Source organism: Juglans microcarpa x Juglans regia, chromosome 5D (assembly GCF_004785595.1).
Source record: "Juglans microcarpa x Juglans regia isolate MS1-56 chromosome 5D, Jm3101_v1.0, whole genome shotgun sequence".
In the NCBI taxonomy this organism is placed as follows: Eukaryota; Viridiplantae; Streptophyta; class Magnoliopsida; order Fagales; family Juglandaceae; genus Juglans; species Juglans microcarpa x Juglans regia.
In genome coordinates this window covers 13271441-13280264 of record NC_054602.1, presented here as the reverse complement: position 1 = coordinate 13280264, position 8824 = coordinate 13271441, and positions in this window count along the sequence as shown.

The following is an 8824-nucleotide window of genomic DNA, read 5'->3' as shown; positions in this document are numbered from 1 at the left end:
CTATTTAAATTTTGAACTCATGAGATGTATATGCAAATATGTAGGACAATAGTTAGAATGATTTATTATTTAAACTCTTTGTAAATGCACAGATCAATACTATACAGAATATCAAAGTATTTCGGTATTCCTACATACAAGTTGGAACTCTTTACATGGTATTACAGAGCCACTAAAAGGCATACGTCTTCTCTTCTCTAATCCTAAATGGCCTCCTCAAACTCCCCTAATTCCACTGCTCTTGCTACTATCCCAACCCTCTCCAATTTTCCATTTACCATAAATGTTAAACTCAATTTCTCCAACTATCATGTGTGGAAAGCTCAAGCTTTACCATACTTCCGAGGTCACGACCTTTTTGGCTACCTTGATGTTACAATCCCCATCCACCTAAAGAAATAGATTTCACTGACTCTAGCACAGATGCCATTCACAAAATTCCAAATCCTCAATATAATCAGTGGCTTCGTTAGGATTCCTTAATCCTAGCCACCATCAACTCCTCACTCACTAAAGATGTCCTCACTCAAGTCATGTCTTACACCACATCTCGTGAGGTATGGCTTGCACTTGAGCGCAACTTCTCTTCTCTTTCCTGTGCTAAAGCGATCCAAATTTGAACCTGTAACATTTTGCTCATTCCTTCTTATGTACGTTCTTTCTTTCTTACGTAAGCAAATTCTGAGGACGGAATTTATGCAACAGTCTGCACTTCTCTCTAACAATTGCGAGCCTTGTCATGCATGCTAAATCTCGATGCCGTGTTTCAAAAGATATTATGTGATTTCTAAAGTACGCCCAGTGTTTAAATACACTGAAAATATTTATATGAGGTATTTCTAGTGTTATTGAACTAAGTTTGATTTTAAATAAGACAATTATAATATTTTTGAAGAGCTCCAGAAAATATTATAATTGTCAGAAATCATTTTAATATCATTTATTAAAATGATTTCATCTATTTAAAATATTATGATATTTAAATTATGTTCAAAGTTTTAATTAATTAAATGGTTTATTCTTTTAAAGATATTAAATAAGACTTTATTATTTTATTAATGATGAAAGAATATTATTTTATAAACTAAAGTTTAGTTTAAATAATATTCTACCTTAATTTCTCTCAGTGCTTTTAATTAAGTTAATGTTTACCCATTTTCAAATAAGTGTTTTAATCCTCCACCGTTAGATCGTTTTGAAGATCCCAAGATAAAGGGATAAGGATTAAAACCCAGATCCTTTATCTTTCTCCCTCACTTTGTCCTCCCCTCTCTCTCTCCTCCCTCTCCCCAGCGTGTGTAGTAAGTCTCTCATCCCTCTCACCGATTCCTTCTCCTTTAGCCCAGCGCTGCCACACGCCGCCTGGCCTTACCGCCACCACCACCGGCGTCCCTTCACGCAGGCGAGCAAGCTAGCTACCTCCAATCACCCCCACGTGCAACACTCTTTCTCTTTTTCACGGTAAGTTAGCCAAAATCGGTAGAATCCATTTCTCTTCCATGCGCGGCCACCCATGGACACCAAGTGCCTCCATGAGCTCCTTCTTCCCTCCTCCCCTTGGCCCGAGGCCCATAGCTTCCCTCACATGCACGGGTTCTCTCATTCACAAGCACGGGTTTCTCCCCGTCCACCGACGTACGTCGCCACCCACGGCATCCAGCCATCGTCTCGAGATTCCTCTAGCCACCATTAGCCTACCCCAACCACCCATAGCCCCGATCTACCCCTCACACATGCTCACTCTCTCTCACTCTCCCACAACTCCTCTCCACTCATTGGCTTAGATCCGCCGCCATAGGCTGTCGTGCTGCCTCCACCTCACCACCATAGCTCCACCAGCAATCCCTTAAGCCCCTCCATGGCTAGCCATGACTAGCCAAGCCCCTCTCCATTTTTCATGGTCTGAGAAACCCGTGTGCTCTGCTACCCCAGCCGCCATGAGTCCACCATCAACCTCCCTTTACCTTTCCTAGCCTAACCCTAAGCCCAAACCACCACTTTACGTGGTGGACAGCCACTGTACGACCCTTCCAGCGTCATTGATTGTGACGATTAGCGAGCAATATACGGGTTATCCCGTCGATGGTATAAACCTTTATCCCTCGTTAATTATGTTATTTGTTAGTTGATTAGGTTGTGGATTGTGCTGTTAGTATTGTGGAGTTCGCTGTATTGTGATGTGCTGTGTAGTGAAGTGTTGGGCGTAGTTGGGAAGTGTGCTGTGAAGTGTTGTGGACTGTGCTGTGTAATGTGGTTGTGGAATATGTGTTGTAATAGTGACGTGGCGTTATGTGGATTGGGAAGAGAGTGTGTACTCTCGTGGCGTAGTGTGACATAAGGAAAGTATATGTAAAATATACCCTCTTGGTGTAATGTGGAATGGGAAGAGTACACACGGGGTGTACTCTGTCTGGTGTAGCGTGTATGAAGGGAGTACATGCGGAGGGTACTTCATGTGGTGGACTGATGCACCATATGGCGTGTATGCTATAGTGGTGTTGTGGCATAGCATGTGTGAAAGGAGTACACGTCGAGTGTACTCCATGTGGTGGAGTGATGCACCATATGGCGGGTATGCCATAGTGGTGATGTAGCGTAGCGTGTGTGAAGAGAGTGTACTCCATGAGGTGCAGCGACACATTGTGTGGCGTGTCGCAGAGATAAGGATGGTTGTATGGTTGATGGGCCTAGAGTGTGATGAGTAGTGTCGGGATCTATGAAACAGTATCCCAAAATAGCTGTGATGTGGCCTGTAGTCTGAGGTGATAAGTGTTACCTTAATTGACTTAAAGGCTGGGAGTACGTGTGAAGTGGCAGAACAAGTGTAAGAGTGCGCAATGGAAGCATGACTGGGGAATGTCGCGAAGTGACATGGTTACTGGCAGTCGTGCTTGTGATAGGTGAGGAGTTAGTGTGGGAATGGCATGGCAGAAACATGACGAGATGTCACGATGTGATAGGAGTACGTGAGGGACCGTACTCACGATGAGTTAGGAGTTGGCGTAGAAATGATGTAGCAGAATGTCAAGTGACGTGACAAGGTCACGGTGTAGCTTGGGAGTAATCTCGAGCTATATGACTTGACATAAGGTGTAGTTGTAAATGGAGTCTTGTCGTGTTAAGTATTAGGATGAACTGTCAGAAAGGGACAAGTAGCATGAAGAGTTATGCTAGCCGGGTTAAGAGAAGGTTGGTATCGGAATATGGCGCTATCCCTATGAGCATGTGATCTACGTGTTATGTTTTGAACTTAGGTAATGAAGGGATAAGGTACATGTCTAATCTGGTGAGACACGTACCGGACGGATTCACCATTTGTAATGGGTAATCTGTTCTAAGCATAATTACATGGTGCTTAAGCCTCAGAGTTGGCTTGGAGCCGTGTGGCTTGTATGGATGGGAATGAGGATTAGTGTGAGCTAAGATGCATAGAGGCAGTGACGGGTGTATTGTCTAGGATTGGGATGCGTGATTCCATCAATCCGAATCATGCGTCGGAATGTGGTCAATAGGAAGAGTAATATGAAGCTCTTAGTATCTTAATTCTAAGGTGAATCATGAGTTCACTTTAGTGGATGAGCACTCGAGGCAAGACTTTGAGTTTGGAGGATGTTGTGACCGTAAGTAGATTCTAAAGCTTTTAGCATAGTAAAAGGCACATAAGAGCACGAGATAGAAGGAGAGTGTTCTAATTGAAGTGTAGTTCTATTTCTAGTTTAAGTTGCTTATGTATTAGATAGAGAATGATGTCAAGGTTATGTGTATGCATGTAGGTTGCCATCTGACACGCACATGAAGGGACTGCATGATATCAAAGTAGCATGGAGTCTAGATAAGTATTACGTTCATACTCTTCTAGAGCTTTCTAAAATACAAGAAAAAGAAAATGAAACGTTTTTCCTTAACGATGCCTTACAAAATGATGCTTTTGCGAAAGCATGTTAAGTGTTCAAAGGTACAAGTATGTAAAGGCCCCTCCTTGGCAGCCCCTTTTTATGCACCCAAAAGTATTAATTGTACGCATGCGAATGGATGACTATTTGCTGCATCTATTGTATGTATTTTCTAAGAAAAGAAATGTCGAGGCTTTTATCCTAACTGATGTTTTAAACGACGCTAAGAAAGTATGTTGTTTTAAAAGGTCCCTACGAACTGATGCTTTTATGGATGCCATGAAATGATGTTTACGGATGCCATGAAAGATGATGTTTAAGCCCATGCTTTTAAACGATTTTTTTTCATGAACGAACTGTTAAACGAAAGATAAAGCTGAAATGAACTGAAAGAAAAGACTGAATGAAATGAACGTTTATTGTATGAGAATACGTAACGGCCACATGAATGAATGGAAAGGGTACCAATGAATGGGCAGATTGCAATGTCGGGTAAATAGTACTGGTAGTGCATCCAGTGCTACCCCCTGACTGAAAAGGGATTCCCAACTCGTGGCCATGAGCAGAGTCCGGGTCCAAAGGAAGACCGCTAACCCCAACACACGGGGCGTAACAGTGTATACCGGCCAATGAAAATAATAAGAAAGAATGTGTGAACGTATGAACGCATGAATGCATCACACTCTTGAAGAAATGAAGGCACTGCCGGGAGAAACGTTTTACAAAGAGAATGCTCATTTTTAAAGAAAAATTCCGTCTAGTGACGTTTTCAAATGAACACACGCATGCATGTACGTATAGTATGTATGTATGGTATGATGAATGCATGACTGAAAACCTATGTTATTATATTTTAACTGTATGAAGTAATACTTAGGAGTCATCGACTCATTTTAGTTTTTATGTATGCCCCTCCCCCACAGGGACTGAATGAGTAGTACGTGTCGGGACGAACACGGCCCATGGGGAAGAGCACGGAAGTCTAGGCACGAGAGTTCTAATTGGATGAGAGGCCTTTTATTTTATTGTAAGATTAATGTTTTTTGCTGTAAACCTCTTTTATTCTCAAAGCATATTTATTTTATAACGTAAAGTCTTGCACCCTGGATATGGAAGTAAAAGTTTTAAATTGAACCGTAATTCCCTCCGTCTTTTCTAAAATCATTTTATAAAAAGTCTCACCACAAGGACGGGCATTACAGAACCCAATTGGCATGTAACACCCGGGCCTAGCGCCAAGTTTTTTTTTTTTTTTTTTTTTTTTACATATTTTGGGTTAAGTATGTGAAAAATCCAGTTAAAATTTTTTTCAAGTATTATTTTATAGGCCGAGAAAATTTAAGAAATAGCCCATTTATTATTATTTTTTTATTCACTACATTTTTTTATGGACCATAAAGCCCAAATCCATGAGATTTTTCTCTTGACCCCACATCCCATGCACGTACTTGAGCTTCCCACTAGGGCTTTCAGCAGCGGTAGATATATCATTACTTTGATCAAACAACCATATATATTTCTCCCGATTTTCTCTCTATTTGATTTTTAAAACTCCCCACCTTTACACGCCTCTTTCCGTTAGTCATAAGCATGCACGTATCTAAGGTATTTATTCACTCCCTTGCACTTGCACATCTCTTACGACTCTAGGGTTTTCTTTTTACGTTCAATCACCTTTATATATATATATATATATATATATATATATATATACATACTTTCTACAAAACACCAAGCCGCAACACCATAACTCAGTTTCTTCACACCGTCTGAAAGTCAGCCCAATGCGTCCACTACACACGTACGTTTGCAGCATGCTTACACTACGGCTCAGCCTCCGTCAAACCCTCCACTAAGTTTCAGCCCCTGCTACCCTCTTCAACCACCACTCCACTGTCGCAAACGAGACAGCCGAGATGCAACTTGGCATCATTTTCCGTGGTGTTGCTGCATCAGAAAAGCCAACGTCGTATGCACTCAACCGAACGGAAGCCACCCCGTGCGAGTTCCCCCTGCACGACGGAAGCCACTGGCCATTGCCCAACCCCATGAGAAACCGTAAACCACTGAGAATCATGAGAAGTCATTCCCCTGTTTTTGATCATCAAAACAGAGCCAATATCTCCACTGCATAAGGCTCCTCTACGAGCTGCCAAACCATTAGGAGGGTTGCTACGTGCAGCCGTTGCCACCTCTGCCCTGGGTCGCTATCACCCATTGGAAATCAAGCCTCCACCGCCTAGTGATGTCCAGCACCACCGTTTGAATCCTCCATGCACGCCACATGGTGTGTAATCCCCCTCTCCGTCTCTCTGTCTCTTGCTCATCCATCTCTCTCTCAGTGCACAACCACTTTGTCCCACCCATGTCTTAGCCACCTCGCAGCTGCCCCCCCCCCCCCCCCCCCCCACGGTGAGCCTCCATCGCACGACCCGGGTCTTCCCTGCAAACAAAGAAATAAAAAGAGGTGCGTTGCCCTTTACGTAAGGTTAGGGAAGGTTTCCAAACAGGGATATTACAATTTTACTCTTGAGTTATAAGCCAAAGCATGTTTTTATATTTTTTTTTTGGACGTGAATTCACTGAATTTTATCCTTGGGTCTCAACGGTTTTTTTTTTTTTTAGAAAATTTGTAATTATATTTTTAAACTGAATCTAGTTTTGCTTTATATAGATACAAAAATTGTATTTTTACAGAAATATTTTAGATTTTAATGTATAAGTCGGAAGTGTTAATTGATATCAAGGTAATTTGGGAAGTGATATATTTTAGGATTGTAAGAGTTGTAGATTGTTTTTTTTTTAAGGAAAATTAGGTTATGTAGTATTTCAGGTTTAAGTATTGATATACGTGTTTGATTGAAAATTTATAGGAGTACGTGACTATTTTATAGGTGACGATTGATTTTTGTTCAGTACTACAGAGGAAAAATTCTGTTAAACTAAGAAGTTCAGGTAAGCGGGGTTCCTATGCTAGACTTTGCATTAAAATAAAATGAGCTGAGGTGGATTTTTTGGAAAATATATATATTTGGTTATGAAAAGAAATTTGAACTACCTCAGTTATTTGTTCTGCATTACTCATGAGATTCTGTTTAAGAAAAAAATATTTTCTGTCATGATTGATGTAGACATGAGCTTATTTTTGACATTTTGTTTCTGAATCTTGCAAAAGAGAGCGAATATAAAATTTTGTACAAAAAATTATGTTTTGTGATCTGATTCTATTCTGTTTCTGAAGATGTTTAGTACCCTGATTTGATATGATGTGTTTTCTATAAACCTCTGGCATAACATTCTATTTCTATTTCTATTCCGTTCTTACCTTACCACAGGTGTAAAACTGTGGCCTCTGTTCGGGTTGGTACTAACTTTTCTGTTTCTGGTTCACCTACTTTGGAAACAAAGTGGTTTTTTGCGTGGTCTTTCCTATGTGCACACTCGGGGCTCCGAGAATGAATAAGGGAAAGATTCACATTCTGTTTCTGTTTGGTTGGCTGCCGGGGTTTGCACAACCCTACCACGGAGGTTAAACATGGTATATATTCTGAATAAGATGTGATGCTTCACTTTATGCTATGCCAAAGGGATTTTGATTCTGAATATTTTCAAACTTTCGCTCTGATATATTTTAATAACATGTTCTGACTCTGCATTTTGAAAACAAATATTCTGATTTTACATTCTGAAAGAAAGTATTTTGTTTTGCATTCTGAACTCTGTAAATGTTTATGTTTACACACTAGTATATGTCATCTGCTTACTGAGTTGTTGATAACTTATTCCTTATCTCCATAAATTTTTCAGATAATTTTGATGGTTCAGCTAGAGAACAAGAATAGTAAGTTTTAGTAAGGTGTGATGATCGTAGTGGAATAAGTGTCTAAGGGTACAAGTGCTTATTTGAGAGTCGTAGTTAGTAAACTGATTTATTTATTTTTTTAGTTATTTTGATTTGATGAGTTAAGGATATTTTCGATTTTGGAGAGTTTTTAATTTATGTTATTGAGAATTTCTTTGTTGTCCCCATGAAGGAACATATATATTTGGGTTGATTAAATGGATTAACATTTTATGGAGTTTTTATGGATTTTATAGTTGTGTTATTGAAGTTGATATTAAGTATTAAGAGCTAACTCTCTGGACCTTCAAGATCGGGGCGTTACATGGCAATTGCTAGAAAAAGGCGCAATGATAGCAGATGCATATTTCCTCTCCATCAAAAGAATGGTCGATGAGCTTGCTCTTGTTGGACAACCTCTCAAAAGTGATGATATAATCACCTATGTTCTTGTAGGACTTGGACAGGAATATGATTCCTTGGCCTCCACAATTACCTCAAGACTTGATCCTGTCAACTTGGAGGAACTCTACTCCCTACTTGTCATCTGTGAATCACAGATAAATCATAATAATCAGCCCCTTCAAATTGCTGCTTTTGCAAATTGGGTCACCACACAACCTTAATAGCAAACCCGACAAACTGAAACTTTTCAATCCTCCAATCTCAATCGAGGTAGCTATCGTGGTAAGGGACGTGGAGGACGTTCTCAATCTCGTGATTCAGTCCAATCAAACTCCCTTATCTGTCAGGTATGCTTCAAACTAGGCCATAGTGCCTGAAAATGCTATCATCGCTTTGATTTATCTTATCAAGATCAACAAAATTCCAACAATCAACCACAAGCACTATTCATGTTGACAAAGAGTGTCCCGACACAGGAGCCACCCATCATTTCACAAATGACATGAACAATATTCATGTTCAAACTGAAGGCTATGATATGCAAGACCATGTCCAGGTGGCTAACGGTGTAGGTCTGAAAATTGTGCAAAGTGGCACTTCTACAATCTCGTCTCCCTCTAAATCATTTGTTCTTAATCAAATTCTGGTTGTTCCCGATATTCAAAAAAATATGTTATATGTTCAG